Source organism: Salvelinus alpinus, chromosome 1, assembly GCF_045679555.1.
Source record: "Salvelinus alpinus chromosome 1, SLU_Salpinus.1, whole genome shotgun sequence".
Taxonomy (NCBI): Eukaryota; Metazoa; Chordata; class Actinopteri; order Salmoniformes; family Salmonidae; genus Salvelinus; species Salvelinus alpinus.
In genome coordinates this window covers 54,245,613-54,257,638 of record NC_092086.1, presented here as the reverse complement: position 1 = coordinate 54,257,638, position 12,026 = coordinate 54,245,613, and the positions used below count along the sequence as shown (strand labels likewise).

The 12,026-nt window shown below is 44.5% G+C and overlaps 1 protein-coding gene across 9 annotated transcripts in view; it reads right to left on the bottom strand.

Annotated features, from left to right (window-relative positions):
* Positions 1-10,685, bottom strand: part of LOC139580732 (microtubule-associated protein tau-like) — a 39,517-nt gene extending 28,832 nt beyond the window's left edge. For 2 of the 9 annotated variants that reach the window (XM_071409694.1, XM_071409757.1), the window contains exon 1: positions 10,507-10,674. The gene's annotated coding sequence lies outside the window, so the exon portion shown is untranslated. Of the gene's footprint in view, positions 1-8,370; positions 8,393-10,214; positions 10,450-10,506 lie in introns of those variants that run through there. The other 7 variants (XM_071409748.1, XM_071409765.1, XM_071409730.1 and 4 more) reach the window with 6 other exon arrangements.
* Between the last annotated feature and the right edge of the window lie 1,341 nt (positions 10,686-12,026).

Genomic DNA, 12,026 nt, shown 5'->3' with positions numbered 1-12,026 from the left:
CACGCCGCCATGTCCTGGTTGCTAAAATTGCCCAATTTCATTTTATGTGACAAAATTCAAAAGGCACTCGCACATCTGAGCTATCTTTTTTGCAGGTGCACGGTAACAGTTGAATAAAACGAGAAAAAATAAGAAACCCTCACACTGCTCTTGATAGTATCACTGCTTTTTATCTCAGTTTATGTGACCAAAAAAATTCAGATATATTGTACAATCTAAAATATTGTATTTTCAGCTGGTGTACAAAATCAAAAGTAAAAAACGCAAAAACGAAACTTAAGAACATAGAAATAGTGCATATCGAAAAGATCTATGCTTCTTAGACTTGCTTTCAATGAGAATTGCTGATCTTTAACTCACATTTCTTAGTGAATTTGGTCAGGTTGCCCAAAAAGTTACATATTGCAGTTTTAAAAGGCGGGAGTGGGAGGAATAAAATGGCAGAAGGGGCTGAGTTGATTTGGATCTCTGTCAGCCTGGAGAGCTACTCACTGAATAGGACTTCTCTCTAACAAAACACACACACACACACACACACACACACACACACACACACACACACACACACACACACACACACAGGGAGGTGGTGGGTGGGTGGAGCTAGAGCAGCGCTGCACTCAGAGAGAGCAAGGCAGAGAGGCGAGGCGTCCAGAGGAAGCCTCTCTCTCTTTCTCTCCTCTTTAATATTCATCAGCAGTCGCTGCAGCAAGCAGAGAGAATGAGAGAGAGGGGGGAAGTCTGAGGGAGAGGGAGAGGAAGAGAAGGGAGAGAGAGAGAGAAAGAGGGAGGCGGGCCACTCTAAACACGAACACATCAGAGACGACCCAGCCCTTACCCCACTGCCTTGCTGTAAGAAAGGAATGGGAAAGCTAGAGGGAGAAAGTATTAGAGCAGCAGATAGAACACAGAGAGGACAAAGTACGCAGCGTGGGATTTAGCATAGCTCAACGATGGAGAGAAGAGAACTGGGAGAGAAGGAAAGCAGACAGACAACACATAGGGAGGGGACAGCGTCTGAGGGAGGTGGAGGGGCGGTAAAGGGCGGGGGGGGAGAAAAAAAAGATGGCGAGGGGAATGGGAGTGAGAGAAAAGACGACACAGAGATTGACACTGACGGAGGAGAGAGAGAAAGACTGCTGGAGAGGGAAGGGACACGGGGAAGGAGACTGTTGTTGGGAGAAGGAAAGGAAAAGAGAGAGGAGAGGTTAAAGGAGAGATGGAAAGAGAGAGGAGATGAGAGCAAAAGAGAGGGGGGGCGAAAGGGAGGGAAGGATAAGGCAGGCGCGCCTGCAAAGCCTCTGGTCCTTGCGGAAAGAAAGCTGGCGCATGCTCATACAGGGGGACACACGCCCAGCCCAGTGCAGCGGCATGATACAGCAGAATCCAAAGGAGACTGAAGAAATGGAGGAACACTCAGCCTCATTCTGGCCTACATCCCCAATGTCAGATGGCATCTTAAAGATTAAATAGAGACATTTCTCCTCTGGTGTCGTTTCCAATATATATATATATTAAAAAATCTCAATAGCCTAGATGTTTTCCTCTCAGATTAGGCTTGACGCAGTCTTCAGTTTTCCACTTGAATCGGTGTCAGCATACCATGTGGAATTAGGCTAGAGGCAAGTACGTGGGTGATTTGAGCATAACACATGCCGTATATGAGAATATTCTGCTGTTTCTGGGGGGGGGTCCATATGAGATGATTTTAATGATCCGATTGGGGTTTCATTAAGCTAAGCCCTTTCAAAACAAACAGTTTTCTCCCTTTACGTAACCCCAACCCACTAAACTCTTGTAAGACTATTGTTGAACCCGATTAGCGAATACTGCACGAACTGTTGCCACAGACAGCTCTTGAAATAAGCGACTCCAGGCCGGACTGCGTTGAAAGTAGAGTCCTTTCCACTCCCTCAACATTCACTTTCTCCTCTGCGTGACAACAGAGTGAAGCAGAACGTGTCGACTAAGAGAAGTCCACCTGACTGTTGTGTAACTGTAGGGCGAGGTGTCATCCGATGTCTGCAGCCGGACCACAGGACACGGTCAGACAGAATTTTAAAGAGGAAACGGGAGAGAGGGAAAACGGTTGTAGTCTGCCGCCCGGAGTGTTCGTTACCCATCCATGCAGATCCACATAATGTCTCAAATGGGACCCATTTCCCGATAGAGTGCACTACTTTGGACCAGGGCCCAAAGTAGTGCCTACAGGGAATATGGTGCCATTTGGGACGCACCGAATGACAAGGAACGTTTGACAAAAACAGCTGGTTCAGTCTAATCCCTATGAGAAAGACTGGAGAGTCAGAGGAATGGGTGGAGCATCGTGTGGGACAGAGATGGAATTTCGGAAAGAAACAGGAAAACAAGCTAATACAATATGGAACAGTGGGATGTTTCTTTCTGGTGTGGTGAACTGAGGGTTTCCTGCTTTCACCGTCCCAGAAAAGACCAGAAACAAGATCCCAGAAAGGCTACAGCGATGCATCCACCTTGCCCTCCCCCGGGGTCCTCCTTCTGAGTGTCCGCTCTTAACATTGTCACTGTTGTGGCTCCGGCCAGGGCTATCTGTACTGTAGCTGTGATGTGACTCAGCACTGGAAAACTGCCCTCTTGGGATAGTCGAGAGGGTGAAGCTGCCAGGCTAAGGGAAAACGGACCGGTTACATGTAAAACAGGATTGTTCTGAAGTTACCCCACAGTATTACACAATTTAGTTCACAAAAGCTTTGCATTGATTTCTCCCCAAAGAGGAAACCATAGCCTAATCTTCTCTGTAATTACAAGAAAGAAGGTCAAGTTCGAACAAGGTTTCTGGTGATCCGACCAAAATCCCCCAACCGTGGCTCTATTTTCGGATGCCTATTTGAAAATGTTGATGCCATTTGTGCAACTCTGGCAGGCGTTATCCTGACTCCATGAGAAGCCGGTATTGTTTGGGGATAATGAGGATCGTGAACCCAGACCCAACGGGGAAATACTGGGCAAAACTGGTTGAAATGACATCATAGTGACATAATCTCAATCCGTGCCGGCCTGTAACGGTAAAAGCTTTGATCCCTTATTGGTGTCACTTGTTAAAATCCACTTCAAAATCAGTGTCGATGAAGGGGAAGAGACAGGTTAAAGAAGGATTTTTAAGCCTTGAGACAATTGAGACATGGATTTTGCACTCAGAACAGCCTAAATTCTTCGGGGCATGGACTCTACAAGGTGTTGAAAGCCTTCCACGGGGATGTTTTGTACACTCAGTGTATATGCCTAGAATGATGCTTTGTTAATAATGTCAGTATTGCCTTGTACCTTAAGCCTTATGCCTTGGATGTGAAGCCATTCATTTTACAAAGTTATTCAAAAATACTTGCTTTGATATTCGCTCCTCATGACCAGCCCTTGATCTTAGTCAGCTAAACACATAATACTCGACTGCACATGGTCTAACTATATTTTATGGGAGTCAGATAAACATTTGAATAGGCTATTTGCTTGTTCTTATTATGAGTCGCATGTGAGGTATATATAATATGCATATATCAAATATTACCCCACTACAACCCTGTACGCAGTCTATGGAACATACTGTCGATGCGCGAAAAATGCTAATATCGGTACCATGACTTGAATGGGATTTGTGCCACATATGCTAAAACGTTAGCATTTGGAAACAGTGCTCGGGAAAATAAACCAAAGCATGGATTTGCTGTTATACCTTGTCCATAGACTGCTTACAGGGTAAGGAAACCAATGTGACATTTTTGGTGGACTACCCCTTTAATTTAGGGCTAGGCAACAGACCTGCTGCGTAGGGTCAAGTAGCTCTGAGTTCATGCTGTATTTTTAGGCCTAAAAATACCCCATGAACTCAGAGCTACTGACCCTACACAGAGTGCCCACCATCCATCACAATACTAATTTAGTCACAGTATTATTTTTCAATGATTCAGGAGGGGACGATGACATGCAAACCCAAAAGTAGGCTAGGTCTTGCATCTTCAACAAGGCACAGTATCTTAATCTGTGAGCTCTTGTGTTCTTCACAGTGGTGACAGAAGCCAAAGAGAGTATTTATTTATGAGCAGTGCTGTGAGGAGAGGACATTCCAGTCATGCTGATCACGTCCCCCATCAGCTGACTGACTGACATGGTTTCTCAACATTCATCCCTGTTACTACGCCTGGCTCTATACACTCCCTCGGGTCCGGGGGTCAGAGAGAAGACATTGTCAGTCATCACCGATGTCCTCTAGGACACACCTTCACACGCCCCCCTTCACTTCAGATCTCCAGCGGTTCAGTCAGGGCATGCGGGCCTCAACGTTGACTTCACTACAAACACTCTCGGATGCCAGGAACAAGCTAAACGAAGTAGATCCTGGTAGTGTGAACAACGGAAGTGGGAAAGCTTCCAAAGATATCTTCCAAGGCACTCAAGTGTTGAAAGTACAAATGCCGTAGTTTATTCTGGCTTGGCTCGGCAATTTCATTGCAAGATTAAAAAGACGCACCGTCCTCTGATGCCACATTGAGGGTAAAGCAGTGCTCTTCTTCCCAGTGTTCAGGTCAGTGAAGTGCACCAGTCCCTCCTGCACCAAAGCACGCCCACAACATGATGCTGCCACCTCCGTGCTTCACGGTTGGGATGGTGTTCTTCGACTTGCAAGCCTCCCCCTTTTTCCTCCAAACATAACGATGGTCATTATGGCCAAACAGTTATATTTTTGTTTCATCAGACCAGAGGACATTTCTCCAAAAAGTATGATCTTTGTCCCAATGTGCAGTTGCAAACTGTAGTCTGGCTTTTTTTAATGGCGGTTTTGGAGCAGTGGCTTCTTCCTTGCTGAGCAGCCTTTCAGGTTATGTCAAAATAGGACTCGTTTTACTGTGGATATAGATACTTTTATACATGTTTCCTCCAGCATCTTCACAAGGTCCTTTGCTGACTATTTTTTTCTGAGGTCTTGGCTGATTTCTTTTGATTTTACCATGATGTCAAGCAAAGAGGCACTGAGTTTGAAGGTAGGCCTTGAAATACATCCAAAGGTACACCTCCAATTGACTCAAATGATATCAATTAGCCTATCAGAAGCTTCTAAAGCCATGACATCATTTTCAGGAATTTTCCAAGCTGTTTAAAAGGCACAGTCAACTCAATTCCCACTGCAATTGTGATACAGTGAATTACACTTAGTGACCCCAACCTAAGTGTATGTAAACTTCCGACTTCAACTGTAAATAAACGGATGGCTCCAGCGAGTCAATTGATATTCATAGACTCAAAGTGAACCGTCTATTTCAAGGTAGTCATCACCCCCGTCGCCAAAATATAGCAGCCAAGATGCCCTGGACACACTCTGCTGTCAGGTCTAGGACACCCTCACAATGCAAGAGTCTCTAACCACTCCCCAGCAGGCAAAGCTGGTTGTAACTGCGGCATTATAAAGTCACCGTAATGATACCATTGCAGCCAGTTTTGCCCGCTGGGTCTGAATCTTCTACTCAGCATGTTGGCCAATAAACACACAGTGACATGTCTGCACGTTTAAGCCCAGGCTAAATCGTAATTAGTTGGCCAGTCTGCGACAGGTATAGAGTCTGCTACAGATAGATCACTTATAGAACAGGCAGCCTCTCCGTTACGCAGTCAACATGTCTCTGGGTCTTGGGCTGGTAAGAAACACTGTTACCGTGCTGCAAACAGAGCAGGGCTGCATGATGTTGCCAATACATCCGACTTAAGGCTGAGAGTAACCATGAATCAGCTCAAAATAGCTCGTAAGAGTAAGATCATAGAGTTGTTTATGTTTATAGTTGAGGTTTTGGCTTGTGGGTTATGGGTTATGGGGATGTGTGCGCGCGTGTGTGTGTGTGATCTGTAGGTGTTCGTCTTTACTGGCAGAGGGTCACCCACTCCATGAGTCCTGCCCGCCCGCTCCACTCACAGTTGGCTGCCTGGGTCAGTGGATATGACCTAGTTTCCACAGTCGGTCCCTGCTATTAGGAATGGATGGACTTCACCACGCTCTCTCTCTCCCTTTTCTCCCCCTCTCTGTCTCTAACGGCATCCACGTGGACCATGAACATTGGTCTCGTACTACAGGCGTGTCAGTGGAAGCAGGGAAAGCACCGGTTGCCTCAGAGGCCCGGCCAGGGCAGAGCAGGCTATCTATAGGCAGCTCTCTACAGCGCAGTGCTCTGTGCAGCATGACGAGAGATGAGCGAGAAAGAGCGAGCGAGAGAGAGTGTGCGGAAGGGGGGGAAGTAAAAGAGATAGTGAGAGAGAACGAGAGAGAGAGAGAGAGAGAGAGAGCACTGGTGCTGCTGACTTCCTCTGGAAACCTCAGTATCTGCTGGAAACAGATGTCAAAGACGCTCTCCGAGCGACAGTGCAAATGGGCCTACAGACCGCTCATGCGTGCAGCATTAGGCTACCACTCCTCTTGAGCTTGAGAACCAGCCAGTCTCAAGGTTAAAAAATACATGAAAAACATTGACCGTGTTCCTGCCCAGGGTTGGCCCAGTGCTGAATCAAGACCCATGGGTGTGTTAGGTCCTACTGTTAAGATGTTTTAATCTCCTCAATACACAAACATGACGAGTGGTGGTGGAGAATGAATACCGTCGAGTAACATTGGGCCTCGTTCAGTATTTTTCACACAAAAACAACTAAGAGGAAATAGGCTAGGCAGCCTAACATCCCTACAGGCAGAGTCTAACCACCACTCAAAGAATCAGTATAACAACAAGCCCAAGATAATCCCAGATTAGTAGAGAGCCAGCCATGACATCATATTCAGGAATTTTCCAAGCTGTTTAAGAGGCACAGTCAACTCAATTCCCACTGGAATTGTGATACAGTAATTACACTTAGTGACCCCAACCTAAGTGTATGTAAACTTTCGACTTCAACTGTAAATAAACGGATGGCTCCAGCGAGTCAATTGATATTCATAGACTCAAAGTGAACCGTCTATTTCAAGGTAGTCATCACCCCTGTCACCAAAATATAGGAAGTTCATCTGGGCTCTGTCCATCTACGCAGTGCTGTGGCTCAGTGACCTTGCTACCTGCACCACCCGTACACCACAGCACACGGCAGTACAGTGGAGGCTGCTGAGGGGAGGACGGCTCATAATAATGGCTGGAATGGAGCGAATGGAATGTGGTTGACACCATTCCACTTATTCCGCAGCAGTCATTACAACGAGCCTGTCCTCCCAAATGAAGGTGCCAGCAACCACCTGTGCAACAGTAGAGTATGCGTGTCCTTGAGATCTGACAGATAGCCAGGATCAGACCTAGCATCTGTTCTGGAGATCTCCTACCTGCATGAGGTATAAGGGAATTCTGGATAGAGGAGTTCATTAATTAGGCTAAAGGTATCCTCAAGTATTTCAGTCAATATCACTGCTAGGTTTTTGCATTCCACATTAAATGCAGGCTAAAATGTACACAGCCTATTCTTTCTCAAACGTTAGGTGAATCCAATGACTGCATAAACAAGGGTGGACCTGCTTTTCCAGTTTGTTTATAGCTAGCACTTTAAAGTAATTCTGTATTTACATGCTAAGATGTCAGAGGCCATTGGCGCAGGGAATCAGTGAGAGTGGCCCTCAACGAATGTCTGGCATGTACCTGTATCCTGTACTGCAAATGTCCCTGAGGAAAAATAGCAGCGTGGGATACTAATCCCTATACATCTGTACATCTTATAACAGAGTGCAAGACAGAGAGAGCAAGGACGCAGACCGATTCATCATGCACTCAAATGCAACCAACAGAGATTAAGCTAGTGCGAGTTGTCAACCATGACATACTTGGTAACATTGGTCATCCAATGTCCTTTAAGAATAATGGACTGGCGTGTTCGAGATTTATTTCACGGGTGCAGAACGACCATGTTAAGTTAACAAGTCATGTCCTGTTCATCTGGCCAGCTGTTGAGTGTGAGAGACATCTGCTGGCATGGACTGCTGTTGACCGCACAGAGGCATGTGTACAGCTGCTTGCGGCAGGGCGGGCAGACAGACAGCGATCCCAAATGGCGCCCTATTCCCTACAGCTGGGTTCCAGCAGCAGCTCACGCTAGGCTACGCTAATGCACTCAGCGTGGGTCTCCAAGACAACTCTTTGATTCATAGTGAACCCCGAAGTGCAGAAAGTAAGGAGTGCTTTGGCTAAATATTGGACCAATGGCAATTAGTGTTGGCTAGGATCTCTTTTTCGCCATCCAATCACAATGAGGCACTCTAGTTTTGTGCATCTTGTTTATAAAGAGTTAGGTGACTGCCAATTTAGTTTAGTCTTTGACTTAGCTTGAAAATGAATCCTAAAAGCACTGTTACTGGGGCTATGTTGTAGAACTAGTCTTAACTGAATTATGGTCCCTGCCTCTGATCCCATTCAGTGAGGTCAAAACGGATGAGTGCAGATGTAAATTCCCTGCAGAGAACACAGAACAACAAATTACCACCATAACTTAGGGGCGTAATTGAATCATAGTATGTCGTATGAATATCATACTACACTGCAGTAGCATGTAGCCTTCAGACCAGCTCATCCAATTAGGCTTCAGACATGTTTTACAGAGCTCCCTAATTGGGCGGTCCAATCATATTATGCAGGGAAATGTAAAAACTAAACGTTTGTCAGACAGCAGAGGGACATTTGTCAGCATTTTTTGTTCCAACAAAAATTTTAAATTATGGCTAGGAATAAAACATTTTCCTAATTTTCTTAAGTTAGGCTATATCCCAATACGAATGAGCATATAATAATACAATGATAATGGAAATTAGGTCTAGTTCTCGAAAAGCTCCTCAAACAGGACAATAAGTCATTTCTACAGATCTCCAACCTATGAGAGATCAGGGAAGTACAATTCTTACAGCCTTCTCCGGGATACATTTAACAAGATGGGCGTGGAGGAGGAATTGGATAGGAGAGAGATGGAGATAAGCCTTTGTCCCTCGATATTCCTTTGCAATAGACTTTGTCTGTGATTTCGACCTCGATCAAAAATAGTCGAGGGTTAATGGGGAGTGTTGATTCATCTAACAAATGTACAGACCTACGGGCAAGTAGCGAAACCATGCATGCTCATCTCTCACAGCAACTCACAGCACAAGAGCTATGACAAATTGCGGAGGGCAGAGCGAGAAAGAGGTGTGTCCGCAACAGAAAAAGCACCGACAAAACGCCATCATCTTATGGCCCAATTTGGCATGAATAGACCTCAAAATGAAAATTACAAGGGTGCTGACTAATATCGAAATAGTATGAACAACAGCTAATCGATTCTACGGTGAATCGATTTGTTTTAGACAAAGCACCACATGGCAAGGGCTCGCGGAACGCATCTCCTCACAAATTAGATTGGACTTTCAGCCAAGATAAAGAGGTCTACATTTCCTAACAAAATGGCTTAAAAAGAATACCCGGCCTACTACTTGAGTACAAAGTTGTAATAGCAGTACTTGACATCGCATGCATCCCTGGAAAGGTGCGGCAGACCAAACCATTACAAAGCATTCTTGAAATATGAATAATTAACAGTTAGCTAATTAGGTAATAAGCAGGTGAAATAACATTCGTTTGACAGTCTACTTTTGGTTGTCTATAGTGGACAACAAGTAACTGCAGTCAGGCAAGCCACTGACAATAAGTGGCCTGATGATAAGGTGTAGTCACCAGCCAACATCAGCACCATTGTCCGCGGAAAGCACCGCTGCGAAAATCCAATTTCATAGGATCCAGATGCACAGAAAAACTAACTGACACACAAGTGTTGATGTAGCTTTAAAACGTTTGCTACTGTCTGTACATGGATCAAAGCAGAAATACTATATCAAGCAAAAACCTATCCTGTTAGGGACACTGTGATTTCTTCTTTCAGTTCTCAAGCAAGACACGCTACCCAAAGTAAAGACAGGCCTCAAGTAGGCAAAATAGAAGGGCACTACTATCTTAAAATCGTAGCTAAAATCTGTGTCCATAATGATTGGCTAGATAGATAGTTAACGCTAAGCTAATTAGTTTGATAGCTAGATAGCTAATTTGTAGCTTGCTAACTAAATTACACCCCTTGGCTACATTCATTAGCTAGCTTAGCCTCGGTTTACACATCATGACAGCTGTCATATCTCAATAATTAAGTTAAAAGTCAAAATATATAACAAACTACAAAGTGCATATTTATGGACAAATCAAGTTAGCTACTTTTGATCCAAATGTCCACGTGGCTTGTTTGGGGCTCGTGCCTGTTGTGATGAAGCAGCTAGCGAAAGTAAGACAGTACCCAGGCCCAACTTCTCCTCACACCCAGACCTTGGCAACGGAAAAAAAGATTCGCTCGGTGCCTCAACGCTAAATGACAAGCACGAATGGCGCTTTTGTTTTGCCCCGAAAAAAACGGAAACTGCTCGAATTCTTAATCAATCGAAGACACCTAGGAGAAATGTCTTGCAGAATGTACTAGGTTTGCTATAAATAGATAAGGCGTCTCTCTTACCTGTGTGGCAGACAGTTATTGTCTCTCCAGCTGCAGTCACTCAGTGGACACCCGACAGAGAAGAGTAGTTGTCGCTAGGCGGCCTGAAGGGGAGGAGGGCGCCAGAGTACAGACAGAGATTGTTCTGAAATTTCTTCCTGAGCGTTCTGCACTAGAATGCTTGAAATAAAAGAGCTTTGTGTGTAGGCCTACAAGGATCTCAGAGGAGGCTGGTAGGAGGACCTATAGGAGGACGGGCTCATTGTAATGGCTCGAATGGAATTCATGGAACGGAGTCAAACATGTGGTTTCCATATGTTTGATGTGTTTGACACCTTTCCATTTATTCAATTCCAGCCATTACAACGAGCCCGTCCTCCTACAGCTCCTCCCACCAGCCTCCTCTGTTGATAAAATGGTGTTAGATGATGATATTAAAACTAGTTTAGCTGATATGAACAAATTACAGGGCTTCTACAATGCTAACCCAAACGAATGACACAATGGGAGACCTACCTTGTTAAGTAGCCTTCTGCCCTATGTAATAGGTGACAGACGCAATTTTTACCAATTACCTTTTGTTATTTTCTCACATTAAAACAATGTCTCATCTAATCTAATATATTTGAATTTCCATTCCTCTAGGCCTGGCTTAGTGTCAATTTACCAATGATTATGTAAGAATGACTGGAAACCTGCTTAGAAGGATCTGGAGTGGCAATACCCTTCTTGCCCTAAAACCTGTGGGTGGGGTATTGCAAGGGAAGCACTGTGCTTGCCACTGTTAGTGACCTCTAAACATCTATAGGTCTGGCCTTCTGCTCTGGCAGACTGACTGATCTAACACTCCTCCATACTAAACCAACCATAGATGGCAGTAATTGGTTACAATTGTGTAATTACGTGTAACTAGACTAGTCATACACTTACAGTGAATGGAATATAATTTGTTTCCTTATGTAACCAATGGAATAGTCCACAAAGTGAAAATTCCAAGCTAAATTGAGCACACCTCAAGTGTATTATATAAAAGTACTTGGCAAATTTCACCCTAGGTCTGGTATATATATTAGGAGATTGAGCCACCTAGAAACACATACTGATATTTTGCAAAGCAGTGGTTTGCATGTGTAATACATGTTGCATACAGTGTTGCCAGAAAGCATTGCATTGTGTCATACATTTTATTAAGGAAGTCTTAACCACAAGGCAGGGTTGAGGTTAGCCCCTGGAGTTGCTTAGCAACCCAGACCCCTGGAGAATAAGCATGCTTTTTTTCTCCAGTTAGGGACAAAGGAGGGAGAGGGGGAGAAAGAGGCAGATGGTACATGTCTGAAATTACTATGGTGTGTTTGGTCTGCATTTTATTTCAGGTGATTTGACATTATTCCTCTCTTAAATTGTTAACAATATCTAACAATTGGTCTTAACATACCGTGAAATAAATATTCATATTTTATTACTGATTAAGGTCGTTCAAAGCCAAATAAAATAAGGTAAATCCCACCTGCAGTTCTGTAGTTTGAAATTGTTCTGTATAT